The sequence below is a fragment of the Lissotriton helveticus genome, chromosome 7 (genome assembly GCF_964261635.1).
Source record: "Lissotriton helveticus chromosome 7, aLisHel1.1, whole genome shotgun sequence".
Classification (NCBI taxonomy): Eukaryota; Metazoa; Chordata; class Amphibia; order Caudata; family Salamandridae; genus Lissotriton; species Lissotriton helveticus.
The window spans coordinates 1,624,785,146-1,624,802,277 of NC_136068.1; positions in this window are offsets into that span (position 1 = coordinate 1,624,785,146).

The following is a 17,132-nucleotide window of genomic DNA, read 5'->3' on the forward strand; positions in this document are numbered from 1 at the left end:
AATAGAACCATTCTTTAGAAGACTTTCGAACGGGAGTTACATTCTAATTGTAGATCACAGATGTTGTGGCTTGCTGCCAGGAAAACCTTATCTCGTAAGCGTGACTTCCAGGGTCATGTGCTGTGAAAGAGTATTGTTCCCGAATGATGCTCCAGACAGGGAGGGAAGGTTATGGCCCAGTTTAAAAATCTCTTCTATTCGAATTGATACTTTAAGCAGAATGAAGACTGTGCTCCTACAGACGCCAACCCAGTTGACGTCATCAAAAGAAACGTATGATCTCCAAGTTGCAAGGACAACGGCAGAGATTCATTCAATGTTATCAACAAATTGCCCCCTACACTTCGCAGAAATGCTGAACGAAATCTTAAATATTTCTGATACAAGTGGTATCGCGAGTGTATTTAAGACAGTTTTTTCAGGCGCTTTAACCCCATTCAAAGCGATCCTGGGTATTTTTCCAAATTTCGTCCATTCCATCTTTGGCGGACTTCCACTCCTGTTGGGACTCGTAGCAGGCATTTTATTCTTGCTACTATTGCTTCGTTATGGCAAGCCATGTCACAGACAAGACTCCAGCAACAATGGAAGAAACGATCCTAGCTATCCGCTACCGGGACCGCATAACTAAAGTCCTTGGCTTAGCCCGGCTACGAGATCTAAATATGACCTGGTTTCTTTCATTCAGACCCATCTGGCAGAATTGTGTTATGCCTGTATTAAGATGCATGCTATGCGGCGAAGAATGCGTGTTGGACACCTGTCTTACACTACAATCAGACGTACCATTGGATGCAGATACTTTGTTGGGTCCAGTAAAGGCTCATGCATTGTGCTGTCCCCAGTGGCTACCTATCCTGATGACGGCATTCGTGGAGACTTCACCACTACGATTGAAGGGTAGTGAAGTACAAGATGAAGGCAGCATCGACCAGGTACGACCTTCCGTAAACAGTTCTGATCAAACCATCAGTGAAAGCAATCATGCGCATGACTGCATGGTAGCGACATTTTCGAACCTAGTCGAACTTTCACCAGAAGCTGTAGACTGTTTTTTCGAGAATCTGTCTGAAATGATGTTTTCACCGGAACAGAGAGAATGATTTTAAACAAACTTGCACACGGCGTTCCCTGAACTCTGAATTTGACCTTCAGTCTTTTGAAAACAAAGTGACTGTGAACTATTTTTTCTCTTCTCCCCTGAATAGCGAAAACTTTTTTCCAATTCCAAAATATTTACCTTTTTGGCACTTATCTTCTGCTTAAAGTAAAACTATTCTTAGAGAACAGAACTTCTATTCTTAGGAATACTAGAGACATTACATTACCTCAACCTCTAGTTTATATGCAATTAATTGTGTTTATATGTGATGAGATGGTCTCGCAATTTTTTCTGTATCAAGAGCCATTTCATGTGTAATTTCGCAAATCATTCATGCCGATATAAAATGTGCATCTCCTTTTTGAATGATTATACTGCTTGAATGCATACAGTACCTATACTCATTTCGTGCATTTCGCATACACCATTTTTCAAATACGAAAATGTTTTTGGGGTGGTTCGGTATACACATGCACTGTTAGTTATGTTTACTATTGCTTAGTTTAGTAAATATGTACATAAATTCGTGGAGTGGGTGTAGTGTGTTTATCTAGGTACCTATAGTGATACTCCTATTTCTGACCCTTGTCCGGTTATTAATTCATTAATGTCCATACACCGGCACAGAAACCCGTTTTCAGATTAGATCATAGCGCATGCTGTCACATTAAGCAAGCACTATCCCTTCAGCCCCCTACAGAAGCACACCGAGTTCTCAAAACAAATCAAACCTCCAACAGACCTGGGAAATCCCCCGCAGCTATTGTTTTGATTTTGCTCGAGAACTCCTGCAAAGAATGTAAGAACGACCAGTCCTCATGACATTCTTGCTGACGTCTTATGTCCATCCTTACGTCAAACACGGCACCTTTCAGGTATAAATATACCGACGCTGCCCTAAGCTAGGACACGGTGGTGACGAGCTTGGAGCAGCGCTACTTGCCGGAGAGCCCAGCTGATGCAGAAAAGCCCAGTGACGCTGCCCCTCCCTTTTGACGCGCTGAGAAAGACGCTGCCTTTTCTCCTGCCGAGAAATCCAGCCTCCGGCGTTTCCAGCCGCACTCGCGGGTAACTGGGATATCGAGTCCTGAGACAGAGATACCAACCCTCCAGCCTTCTAAATCCCAGGTACTGAACTGACTAACCCCTTACAGAGAATTCTTGAGTCAGATTCTTGGCAAAACAAACTTAACTTAAACTGCTACTTACTTACTCCCTCCCAAGTATTAGGCTTAGGTCAGGTACACCAGGGTAGGCGTAGTTAGAAGCACCAGTTGAGTACGATTAGTCAATGTATATATGTATGTATATCTTTTATCCATTTTAAGTATCATATGGCTAAGAAACCATATAAATGCTTTTACAGTATTATTTTATAATTCTGTTTTTACTGTATGCACTTTACTTAACTATAAGTATTGCAATAATAGCGATTCATTTCTCTTGTATGAGAAAAGAGACTGATCAATAAATAACATCTTTTTATTGAAACACGCCCATCTCTTATTTCTCTACAACCTGGTGAAACTAAGAATGCACGTACTGACTTAGTAAAATAGTTGTCTTTTGTTTTCACACGACTCTAGAAATATACTCTTGATTAGGGGAGAGCAAAGTTGTCATGTTCTATGGTTGTCAGAAACTAAATCCCTTCTTGTCCATCCAGGGAGGTTAAACTCCTCCTTGCCTATTCGAGAAAGTTTCTAGTGAACTCTGAGCTAGCTGGCACACATAACTTTAAGTCTAATATCGTCAGTAGAAGACCTAGTTAACCACAGTCCTACGTCTATACTATTGAAGATATTATTCCAATGCGCAGAGACTATTGGGATAATAGGAACTACACTACATGGCGCCCAACGGTTTGGATAGGCGATAAATCTAACGCAAGACATTAGAGTAACTCAGTCGTGCTTTTTCACACAGACCCGTTTTTCCATAAAACTCCAAAGACGTCTGGAGTGAGTGAAAGGTTAAACCCGCCAAACTTAGTAGGAGGAGACTCCTATGTATGGTTTTTGGTTTATTCAACGTTGAAGGATACAGTGTTCCAAAATATTGTGCATCTAATCTTTGTTTCCGTGGAAACCTGATCTGCAACAAAACTCTTCTTGGCAGTAAAATGTCAGAAACTGAAGAAGATAGGGAGGCAGCTAGAATAGCAGCTCAACTCCTAGAGGAAGACACAAGTCTCCTACAGCAAGACCCGGGTGCAATACTCATCCCGGTCAGCATAAGAAAAACTATAACTTTAAAAGTTATAGAAAATGGACTAACACCGAGAGGTGGTACAGTCATATTCGTAATTGAGGCACACGAATATCGGCAGACAGAGGTATTCTATTCATGGATACATTTTCCAGCAGCAAACGCTGTAACAAAGGAGTTCCATTATTACAAAATAGAGGAACCTCCGGATGAGTACACCCCTTTCGAGGAGGTGGAAATACCACTCAAATACCAAGAGCACCTGCTCTGGTTTAAAGGCGCCCTAAAACATAATGACCACATCACCAGGCTCGGTCCACTAGGTAGACCAGGAGCAACGTGGTCGGTTCTAGCCGGATACACACCACATCCAGACATTGAAACAATGTCAATATCAGAACTTTTAACACAGTTAAAACAACTGATTAAAATACACAGACAACTAGTCCAATATGTAATGCGGACTTCAACAGTCCAACCAGCTATTAAAATTCCACAGCTGACCCCTCATCAGGGGAACACAAATAAAATCACACCACAGAACATACAGTCCTGTCTAGGTAAAGTACCCATTAAACGGGAACAATTTCCATTCTGGTTAGCACAAAAAATCACTCAAATAGAGGCGGTTTTTCCAGACACCACCCCTGTGGAGAAACACAGAATTCTGACTATCTGTCTCCCAATGGGGATCGCACCACATGTGGAGGACTGTGACACTTGGGGTACAGTCTTTGCTTCCATTTACACAAAACACATGGTGTTCCGTCCAGGGCGATAATACCAGAGGTGCTAAAACAGATTCAAAATGAATACGGTCCAGAACCTGCTTTAACTCTGGGTATGAAATTACTGAAAGACTTCAAGCAGGTCTCGGCAATATTACTAGCAAACATAAAAGGGGAAGCAGCAAATGTGGCGATCCGCCAAAGATTGAAGGAAACAGATATAGCAGACCAACCATTTGAACTTGCCAGAATCATAGAAAAATCCTATGAAGAACTAGGAAGAGATAGTTTGGGTGGGAAACCAGTGAAACCCCAACTAATAGAAAATCCTGAAAAAGTATTTATTAAAAATTATCTAAACACTTCAAAAAAGGGGGATGGAAATAAACAATCCACTCCCAAAGAAAAAAGATTCCAGTCCAGAGGAAGGTCTCCTCGGCGGAGAGAAAGATCTCCGGACCAAGGAAACAAGCCTCCCCAGAGGGAGCCCTCTGAGAAAAAATACAACCTTAGAAATAGGGATAATTTGAAGAAACCTGATAGATATCAAGATATTGATACACGTCCCTCTCGATCTTTTCAGACTTCCTCGCAGAAATCGGAAAGAAGCGGACGGTCAGAACACAGGGAAGAGCACGTCAAGTCCAAAGACAAAGAACCTGCTCATCAAAGTAAAAAGTTACAATTTCCAAAGAAGAAGGTAGCCAGCATTAAAATAATCAAACATGCCGAGGATCCTGAGGACTCAGCTGAAAAACGGAGAGTGGGCTCAGACAATGCTAGACAGCGCAGCAGAAGTGAGCATAGCTCGCAAGATCCTGATGAATCATCTGGAGACAGTGGACACGAATGAGTACATTCAGGTGGAAACTGCAGATACCAGAGTTAGCAAACCTCATAAAATATATGAAATAACCTTACGTATAGAGGGAGATAAGACTAGGAAAATAAGGGGTCTATTTTGGGATAATCTCTCCAAGGGCTATGACATCCTTCTAGCTGAAAAAGACTGGCCACCAGAGTTTGTCAGGGAGTGCCCTCATGGCGAAGAAATGATTATGCCTGCCTTTTCAAATCATATTCCAATTCATAAAAAATATACACTTGCAAGAAAGTGGGCAGTAGCCCAGGCTCCTGCACTATATAAAAATCATGTGGGATGGGATGAGGACTCTCCTCCTCACAAAATCCAGTTAAAATCTCAACCGACTGCACAAAGGCAGTACCCAATTAAGCAAGAAGCTAAAAAACAGGTCAGGGAGATCTTAGATCAACTTGAATACCAGGGGGTGATTGAAACATGCACCTCACAAATGAACAATCCTTTGTTTCCTGTCTCCAAACCAGATGATTCATATCGTCTAGTTTTGGACTACAGACACCTTAACTCATGCTGCAAAACATTTGTAGTACAAAACTCACACAGTGCAGCACTAATGAATAGCATAGTGCGCAAAAAATACAAAACAACATTAGACATCTCTAATGGATTCTTTTGTCAAAATATAGCACCAGAAAGCAGATATTTGACCGCTTTCTCGATAAATGGCTCGCAGTAAAATTTCTGTCGTTTGCCCCAAGGGTTCAAGAACAGCCCGGGATTATTCTCAGCGAGAGTAACAGAGTTACTACAAATATATGATGATGAGGCATTATCTTATGTCGACGACATCTATCTAACAGACAATGACTTGGATACTCACTTGAAAAGAGTGAACACCATAATACTTGGGTTCGCAGCAGAGGGTTACAAATTCAACTTCAAGAAGTCAAGAATTGCCCATCTGACTGTCCTATTTTTAGGATATGAAGTATCAAGTGAAGGCAAAAGCCTGGCTAAAGATTTCCTAGAGAAATGTGCTGTAATCCAAACACCTAGAACGCTGAAAAACTTACAATCAATTATAGGTTTCCTAAATTTCAGAAGAACTTACATTATAAATTATGCAGAGAGGGTTATACCTCTCTATGATCTAATAAAACCAGATTTTAAAAGAATCAACTGGACTCAAAAACACACAGAAATTTTGAGATCTTTACAAACAGACATGTTAGTTAAAACAAAACTGCAAACACGCGATAACACACGCAACCTTGTGATTCGATTCATCCCAGGAAGATGCGGATTCACATACCTAACCTCAAATGAAGGAGAAAAGGTACCAATAGCATACAAAACACATTTGTACACAGAAGCTGAAAAAACATTCAGCATTAAGGAAAACATTGTTCACGCGGTTCAAACAGCTGTAGCAAGAGAAAGATACCAAGCTGATGGCAGACAGATTACAGTCAGAACAGCAGAATCAGCCTTTGAGGCATTAACAACCCCATGTAATTTACCTACTATGGCACTAAATCCAAGATGGATACAATGGGAAGATTCTCTTGCTACAGACAGAGTAAAATACTATTTTGATCCAGAGTTGACAAAATTAAAAAATCTAGAATATGAAAGAGAATATCCTCTGCCAATCGACATTCTGCCCATACGACAGTACGCCTGTGTAATACATACAGACGGACATGCTCAGCCCTCAGTTTGGGGAGAACAAGCTTATAACGCCACATGCGAGATTACAAAAGACGTGTGGCGCGGAGGTAAATTAAGACCTCTGTTTTCAAAAACACACTCAGTGGAAAGTAATTCAGGACAACAAACTGAAATAATAGCGTTAAAAATGGTGCTGGATAATGCGGATCGCGAATTCCCGACACTAATAGTGTGCGATTCATATTACTGCGTCAAATCATACAATAACGACTTGCAGAAATGGGTTGAAAACGGGTACAAAGATGACACAGGTGCAACAATAAAGCAAAAATCGCTTTGGGAACAAATAGTTCTTTTAAAGAAAGAACTACAAAAGACTCACGTGATACATACACTGAGTCATCAACGTGATGGCGTTCACGTTGCAGGGAATTCATTGGCTGAGACAGCCACAGCGGAACCAACTAAATCGGCTTCCGTAGCTACAAAAAAGCGTTCAGTAAAATACATTGACGGGGAAACAATGCTGGCGGTAAAAACGTCATCAACAGGCGACTGCTCAGCGCTACCCCTCATGTATCCACTCAATTATACATATATAATCGATGCAAACTCCGTTCCTTTTGCTCGAATCCCTGGAGTGGGGGATAGAGTGATTCCAAACATGGACAGGAGAGGCTTGTTAATAGCAGACGCACATATGGGTGAGGGTCTTAGACACCTTACACTTAAGGATTCTCTAGAAGAATTACAATCAACATACTGGTGGCCAGGAATGAGCCTGCAACATCACATATTTGCAAAAAACTGTCCAGAATGCAATAGAGATCGCAGTGGTGACCGAGACGGTGTACTGCCATGGCGTTTCACCCAATAAGGATTAGGCTATCGACATGAAATACCCAGTATGAATAATGCATCATATTAACATGTAGAGACTATTTTCACTTAAAATGTAGACCCCAGCTCTCGGCTGACGTCTGAACTGTTATACAAACATTTGTGAGTCTATAATGGCATATACGCAATTGGTATGCTACATTCTGACCAGGGTCCAGCTTTTAGCTCTCGAGCTTATAAGACGGACATGGCCGGCATGGGCATAGCATTGCGGTACTCTTGTCACCTCCTTCCTGAGGGAAACGGGATGGTGTAAAGAAAAAACCAGGGCATAGAGCAATCTATAACAGCAAAGGTATTAGGTTCGGGAGCTAGGTGGGTCAAACATTTAATAAGTGTCCAACGTAGTCTTAATAATCTGCCAAGAAATTCTCTGAAAGGTCTCAGTCCGTACGAACTATTGTTTGGGACTAGAATGTTAATCCAGGACCTTGATAGTCAAACTTCAGTGGTTAAAGAAAAATGCTTTGATATCAAAGATAGTTTGGCTATTTTACAGGACTTAAACTAAACAAGAAAAGACCTGAGCAACATAAAGTTGAAACAGCAGCCAATAACCACTGAAGAGAAACCACCTGTCCCAGCAAGGCCTGTCTGGATTCCAAAAATCGGGGATCTGGTCAGAGAAAAGATCGCGGTGAAGAAGGAATTTGGGCCTTCTTACAGAAAAGCAGTTCCTGTCTTGTCTGTCAACGGGACAAGATCAGTAGTACTACCGCCCCTTGCTGGTAAAAAGGAGAACCGAGTTGTATCCATCGACCTGGTTAAACCACAATCATGTGGCCGATAACAAGTAGTAGGCCAAGTGGACTCCCAAGAAGTAGCAGAACACCAAAGTTTGCTACAAACACAGAGGTTCAAACTGAAAGACTAATCACAATTGATAAACCTACAGTAAAACAACAAGGACTATGCAACAAAGCCATGGAACTTAAACCTCTTGTAACCCAAATTAAAATATTAAATCAAGAAACACCAGTCTATAATGATGTAACCACAGACTATGCTAAAGAAACAAAGAAAATTTCAAAAACGAAAAGGAATCCAGAAGCAATTGAAACAATTGACAGAACAGCGTCAGGCTACTTCATCAACTTCGATGATTTTTCTGAAGATCTGAGTGAACCAGAGGAACAGCGGACAACAAAGACTTTTAAAGATAAAGCAAAGGAACTCTTTCATCAACTAAAAGAAACCTATCTGATTTCTCCATGGATTGAACTTTGGGTGGCACTAGGAGTATTCACCCTCATACTTTGGCTCATCATGGTACTATGCTTGGGACATTTTATTGAGGGAAAATATGTTACAATGGACACAGCAAGTCAGAACATCAACTTGGTCCTGAAACCACACAAGTCTTCACACATCGAGAAAAGAGATCTTTCTCCAGTAAACTTCACAACCAATCCTATACCCGGTGGGGTAGCATGTGACAAAACTGATTACGAAATATATGGTCCGGTTGAGCTCCTGAAGTATCCTCATCAATTCAAGATTTCATTAAGTGACTTTGTAAAACCAAGCACATTTGCTGATGATTGGGACTTTGAAAGTATTAATGATATGGTGTCTGATCTAGTAACGTCAGCTAAATTTACAGAACATGATTATTTGCAAGGTTCATCTAATTACGATCAAATGTTTTGTTACAACCATTATGGTAACCATTATCTGCATGAATCTACTCACCCTAGAAATGTTTTAAATTTTAACCAATGGGAACATTGTGCAACTCCACCAAAAGGCAGTTCAAAGACATATTTTGATAAATATTCATACTTTTCAGTGTTCAACACAAGTAATGCAGAATCATTTTATTTCAAATTGTTAAATAAGACAGGAGTGAAAACCATGCTTACAAACACAAAATTAATATATTCAGACTCATTTTTTGAAAAAATGAATACATTCGGTTTTGATTTCTGGAACAATAACATTGAAACGAAAACAATCTGGGGCACAAAAGATTGGCAAGTGCAAGGTATAGAATCATTATTTAGAGCCTGCATGATCCCAGAACAAATTATATTTTTGAATGATACAATTCAACAGACATCCTGTCTTGGCCTAGCCAAAATTAAAGACTTAAATAAACCGTCTATTCCAAAACCAACACCTAACAGTAATATCACTACAGATGTTGAGATAGACGTATCCCATGTTTTAAACCAAAACAGAACACATGCTGATTGGAAACAATGGTTGATCTGGCCAACAGACACAAATAATTGTCAAGACAGATTCCTGAACAAAATACAGGGGTTCACATTGACCCGACCAGACCCAAGATACTCCCAGAGACAACATCCAGGGATTGTAACGACTTATAGTGTGGGGAAACTCTGCCTTCAATGGCTACATACATCCACCCTGTCAGAAATTAAGCAACACTTAACTTTACTTAAAGAAGGTGCTGACTTGCGTGATTTCATCATGGGACCACGCAAACAGCGTCTAAAACGTTTCATAGCGGCCTCTATATATGCAGCTTACAACGAAGCTTGGAAAGTAACTCAAATTGAGACAGCAGAAAAAATACGGGAAATTGACCGTGTTAATTTGGAAAAATCACTTTCTGTTGTGGACAATGGGTTAATGACTCTGTCTTCCAGAATATATTCACTGGACAGTATTGTATCTTCTGCAATCGATATAATAGAACAAGACTTACTGATGTTGCAACACGGTCAGTCTCAATTACGTTCTATTGTACAGCTTGGCTGGACGTTACAAAATCTGCGTTCAGGCTATGTGCCTTGGCGTTTAATCAACACAACGTCACTATTTAATATCTTTAACCTTACTGATAAACAAATCAGTTTGGCACAAAAGAGTGCTGACTATACAATTCTGAGCATTGAAAAACTTGAGAGATTACCATTGACAATGTCAGAACGACCTGTCATTGAATGGATAATACATGGGATAATAAATATTCCGATAACAACATTCCAGTTTCAATACTGCCAAAAATATATACAGGCAGGCCAGTATGAAAGGTTGGGTAAAGGATACATTAAGTCCACATGCAACTTGCCCTATACACACACATGTGTCAGTAACAACGGACAGAGTGTATTTCTTAGTGGTAATAATTGTGAGAAATCACTGAGTGGCATACTTCTGTGTCAGGGTATTAGTTTGCATGGGGCCTGTGAAGGGACTTCAAATAACCTTTCATGTTACCAGTTAGGCACACCTGCAACACAAATAGAACCATTCTTTAGAAGACTTTCGAACGGGAGTTACATTCTAATTGTAGATCACAGATGTTGTGGCTTGCTGCCAGGAAAACCTTATCTCGTAAGCGTGACTTCCAGGGTCATGTGCTGTGAAAGAGTATTGTTCCCGAATGATGCTCCAGACAGGGAGGGAAGGTTATGGCCCAGTTTAAAAATCTCTTCTATTCGAATTGATACTTTAAGCAGAATGAAGACTGTGCTCCTACAGACGCCAACCCAGTTGACGTCATCAAAAGAAACGTATGATCTCCAAGTTGCAAGGACAACGGCAGAGATTCATTCAATGTTATCAACAAATTGCCCCCTACACTTCGCAGAAATGCTGAACGAAATCTTAAATATTTCTGATACAAGTGGTATCGCGAGTGTATTTAAGACAGTTTTTTCAGGCGCTTTAACCCCATTCAAAGCGATCCTGGGTATTTTTCCAAATTTCGTCCATTCCATCTTTGGCGGACTTCCACTCCTGTTGGGACTCGTAGCAGGCATTTTATTCTTGCTACTATTGCTTCGTTATGGCAAGCCATGTCACAGACAAGACTCCAGCAACAATGGAAGAAACGATCCTAGCTATCCGCTACCGGGACCGCATAGCTAAAGTCCTTGGCTTAGCCCGGCTACGAGATCTAAATATGACCTGGTTTCTTTCATTCAGACCCATCTGGCAGAATTGTGTTATGCCTGTATTAAGATGCATGCTATGCGGCGAAGAATGCGTGTTGGACACCTGTCTTACACTACAATCAGACGTACCATTGGATGCAGATACTTTGTTGGGTCCAGTAAAGGCTCATGCATTGTGCTGTCCCCAGCTGCTACCTATCCTGATGACGGCATTCGTGGAGACTTCACCACTACGATTGAAGGGTAGTGAAGTACAAGATGGAGGCAGCATCGACCAGGTACGACCTTCTGTAAACAGTTCTGATCAAACCATCAGTGAAAGCAATCATGCGCATGACTGCATGGTAGCGACATTTTCGAACCTAGTCGAACTTTCACCAGAAGCTGTAGACTGTTTTTTCGAGAATCTGTCTGAAATGATGTTTTCACCGGAACAGAGAGAATGATTTTAAACAAACTTGCACACGGCGTTCCCTGAACTCTGAATTTGACCTCAGTCTTTTGAAAACAAAGTGACTGTGAACTATTTTTTCTCTTCTCCCCTGAATAGCGAAAACTTTTTTCCAATTCCAAAATATTTACCTTTTTGGCACTTATCTTCTGCTTAAAGTAAAACTATTCTTAGAGAACAGGACTTCTATTCTTAGGAATACTAGAGACATTACATTACCTCAACCTCTAGTTTATATGCAATTAATTGTGTTTATATGTGATGAGATGGTCTCGCAATTTTTTCTGTATCAAGAGCCATTTCATGTGTAATTTCGCAAATCATTCATGCCTATATAAAATGTGCATCTCCTTTTTGAATGATTATACTGCTTGAATGCATACAGTACCTATACTCATTTCGTGCATTTCGCATACACCATTTTTCAAATATGAAAATGTTTTTGGGGTGGTTCGGTATACACATGCACTGTTAGTTATGTTTACTATTGCTTAGTTTAGTAAATATGTACATAAATTCGTGGAGTGGGTGTAGTGTGTTTATCTAGGTACCTATAGTGATACTCCTATTTCTGACCCTTGTCCGGTTATTAATTCATTAATGTCCATACACCGGCACAGAAACCCGTTTTCAGATTAGATCATAGCGCATGCTGTCACATTAAGCAAGCACTATCCCTTCAGCCCCCTACAGAAGCACACCGAGTTCTCAAAACAAATCAAACCTCCAACAGACCTGGGAAATCCCCCGCAGCTATTGTTTTGATTTCGCTCGAGAACTCCTGCAAAGAATGTAAGAACGACCAGTCCTTATGACATTCTTGCTGACGTCTTATGTCCATCCTTACGTCAAACACGGCACCTTTCAGGTATAAATATACCGACGCTGCCCTAAGCTAGGACACGGTGGTGACGAGCTTGGAGCAGCGCTACTTGCCGGAGAGCCCAGCTGATGCAGAAAAGCCCAGTGACGCTGCCCCTCCCTTTTGACGCGCTGAGAAAGACGCTGCCTTTTCTCCTGCCGAGAAATCCAGCCTCCGGCGTTTCCAGCCGCACTCGCGGGTAACTGGGATATCGAGTCCTGAGACAGAGATACCAACCCTCCAGCCTTCTAAATCCCAGGTACTGAACTGACTAACCCCTTACAGAGAATTCTTGAGTCAGATTCTTGGCAAAACAAACTTAACTTAAACTGCTACTTACTTACTCCCTCCCAAGTATTAGGCTTAGGTCAGGTACACCAGGGTAGGCGTAGTTAGAAGCACCAGTTGAGTACGATTAGTCAATGTATATATGTATGTATATCTTTTATCCATTTTAAGTATCATATGGCTAAGAAACCATATAAATGCTTTTACAGTATTATTTTATAATTCTGTTTTTACTGTATGCACTTTACTTAACTATAAGTATTGCAATAATAGCGATTCATTTCTCTTGTATGAGAAAAGAGACTGATCAATAAATAACATCTTTTTATTGAAACACGCCCATCTCTTATTTCTCTACAACCTGGTGAAACTAAGAATGCACGTACTGACTTAGTAAAATAGTTGTCTTTTGTTTTCACACGACTCTAGAAATATACTCTTGATTAGGGGAGAGCAAAGTTGTCATGTTCTATGGTTGTCAGAAACTAAATCCCTTCTTGTCCATCCAGGGAGGTTAAACTCCTCCTTGCCTATTCGAGAAAGTTTCTAGTGAACTCTGAGCTAGCTGGCACACATAACTTTAAGTCTAATATCGTCAGTAGAAGACCTAGTTAACCACAGTCCTACGTCTATACTATTGAAGATATTATTCCAATGCGCAGAGACTATTGGGATAATAGGAACTACACTACATGGCGCCCAACGGTTTGGATAGGCGATAAATCTAACGCAAGACATTAGAGTAACTCAGTCGTGCTTTTTCACACAGACCCGTTTTTCCATAAAACTCCAAAGACGTCTGGAGTGAGTGAAAGGTTAAACCCGCCAAACTTAGTAGGAGGAGACTCCTATGTATGGTTTTTGGTTTATTCAACGTTGAAGGATACAGTGTTCCAAAATATTGTGCATCTAATCTTTGTTTCCGTGGAAACCTGATCTGCAACAAAACTCTTCTTGGCAGTAAAATGTCAGAAACTGAAGAAGATAGGGAGGCAGCTAGAATAGCAGCTCAACTCCTAGAGGAAGACACAAGTCTCCTACAGCAAGACCCGGGTGCAATACTCATCCCGGTCAGCATAAGAAAAACTATAACTTTAAAAGTTATAGAAAATGGACTAACACCGAGAGGTGGTACAGTCATATTCGTAATTGAGGCACACGAATATCGGCAGACAGAGGTATTCTATTCATGGATACATTTTCCAGCAGCAAACGCTGTAACAAAGGAGTTCCATTATTACAAAATAGAGGAACCTCCGGATGAGTACACCCCTTTCGAGGAGGTGGAAATACCACTCAAATACCAAGAGCACCTGCTCTGGTTTAAAGGCGCCCTAAAACATAATGACCACATCACCAGGCTCGGTCCACTAGGTAGACCAGGAGCAACGTGGTCGGTTCTAGCCGGATACACACCACATCCAGACATTGAAACAATGTCAATATCAGAACTTTTAACACAGTTAAAACAACTGATTAAAATACACAGACAACTAGTCCAATATGTAATGCGGACTTCAACAGTCCAACCAGCTATTAAAATTCCACAGCTGACCCCTCATCAGGGGAACACAAATAAAATCACACCACAGAACATACAGTCCTGTCTAGGTAAAGTACCCATTAAACGGGAACAATTTCCATTCTGGTTAGCACAAAAAATCACTCAAATAGAGGCGGTTTTTCCAGACACCACCCCTGTGGAGAAACACAGAATTCTGACTATCTGTCTCCCAATGGGGATCGCACCACATGTGGAGGACTGTGACACTTGGGGTACAGTCTTTGCTTCCATTTACACAAAACACATGGTGTTCCGTCCAGGGCGATAATACCAGAGGTGCTAAAACAGATTCAAAATGAATACGGTCCAGAACCTGCTTTAACTCTGGGTATGAAATTACTGAAAGACTTCAAGCAGGTCTCGGCAATATTACTAGCAAACATAAAAGGGGAAGCAGCAAATGTGGCGATCCGCCAAAGATTGAAGGAAACAGATATAGCAGACCAACCATTTGAACTTGCCAGAATCATAGAAAAATCCTATGAAGAACTAGGAAGAGATAGTTTGGGTGGGAAACCAGTGAAACCCCAACTAATAGAAAATCCTGAAAAAGTATTTATTAAAAATTATCTAAACACTTCAAAAAAGGGGGATGGAAATAAACAATCCACTCCCAAAGAAAAAAGATTCCAGTCCAGAGGAAGGTCTCCTCGGCGGAGAGAAAGATCTCCGGACCAAGGAAACAAGCCTCCCCAGAGGGAGCCCTCTGAGAAAAAATACAACCTTAGAAATAGGGATAATTTGAAGAAACCTGATAGATATCAAGATATTGATACACGTCCCTCTCGATCTTTTCAGACTTCCTCGCAGAAATCGGAAAGAAGCGGACGGTCAGAACACAGGGAAGAGCACGTCAAGTCCAAAGACAAAGAACCTGCTCATCAAAGTAAAAAGTTACAATTTCCAAAGAAGAAGGTAGCCAGCATTAAAATAATCAAACATGCCGAGGATCCTGAGGACTCAGCTGAAAAACGGAGAGTGGGCTCAGACAATGCTAGACAGCGCAGCAGAAGTGAGCATAGCTCGCAAGATCCTGATGAATCATCTGGAGACAGTGGACACGAATGAGTACATTCAGGTGGAAACTGCAGATACCAGAGTTAGCAAACCTCATAAAATATATGAAATAACCTTACGTATAGAGGGAGATAAGACTAGGAAAATAAGGGGTCTATTTTGGGATAATCTCTCCAAGGGCTATGACATCCTTCTAGCTGAAAAAGACTGGCCACCAGAGTTTGTCAGGGAGTGCCCTCATGGCGAAGAAATGATTATGCCTGCCTTTTCAAATCATATTCCAATTCATAAAAAATATACACTTGCAAGAAAGTGGGCAGTAGCCCAGGCTCCTGCACTATATAAAAATCATGTGGGATGGGATGAGGACTCTCCTCCTCACAAAATCCAGTTAAAATCTCAACCGACTGCACAAAGGCAGTACCCAATTAAGCAAGAAGCTAAAAAACAGGTCAGGGAGATCTTAGATCAACTTGAATACCAGGGGGTGATTGAAACATGCACCTCACAAATGAACAATCCTTTGTTTCCTGTCTCCAAACCAGATGATTCATATCGTCTAGTTTTGGACTACAGACACCTTAACTCATGCTGCAAAACATTTGTAGTACAAAACTCACACAGTGCAGCACTAATGAATAGCATAGTGCGCAAAAAATACAAAACAACATTAGACATCTCTAATGGATTCTTTTGTCAAAATATAGCACCAGAAAGCAGATATTTGACCGCTTTCTCGATAAATGGCTCGCAGTAAAATTTCTGTCGTTTGCCCCAAGGGTTCAAGAACAGCCCGGGATTATTCTCAGCGAGAGTAACAGAGTTACTACAAATATATGATGATGAGGCATTATCTTATGTCGACGACATCTATCTAACAGACAATGACTTGGATACTCACTTGAAAAGAGTGAACACCATAATACTTGGGTTCGCAGCAGAGGGTTACAAATTCAACTTCAAGAAGTCAAGAATTGCCCATCTGACTGTCCTATTTTTAGGATATGAAGTATCAAGTGAAGGCAAAAGCCTGGCTAAAGATTTCCTAGAGAAATGTGCTGTAATCCAAACACCTAGAACGCTGAAAAACTTACAATCAATTATAGGTTTCCTAAATTTCAGAAGAACTTACATTATAAATTATGCAGAGAGGGTTATACCTCTCTATGATCTAATAAAACCAGATTTTAAAAGAATCAACTGGACTCAAAAACACACAGAAATTTTGAGATCTTTACAAACAGACATGTTAGTTAAAACAAAACTGCAAACACGCGATAACACACGCAACCTTGTGATTCGATTCATCCCAGGAAGATGCGGATTCACATACCTAACCTCAAATGAAGGAGAAAAGGTACCAATAGCATACAAAACACATTTGTACACAGAAGCTGAAAAAACATTCAGCATTAAGGAAAACATTGTTCACGCGGTTCAAACAGCTGTAGCAAGAGAAAGATACCAAGCTGATGGCAGACAGATTACAGTCAGAACAGCAGAATCAGCCTTTGAGGCATTAACAACCCCATGTAATTTACCTACTATGGCACTAAATCCAAGATGGATACAATGGGAAGATTCTCTTGCTACAGACAGAGTAAAATACTATTTTGATCCAGAGTTGACAAAATTAAAAAATCTAGAAT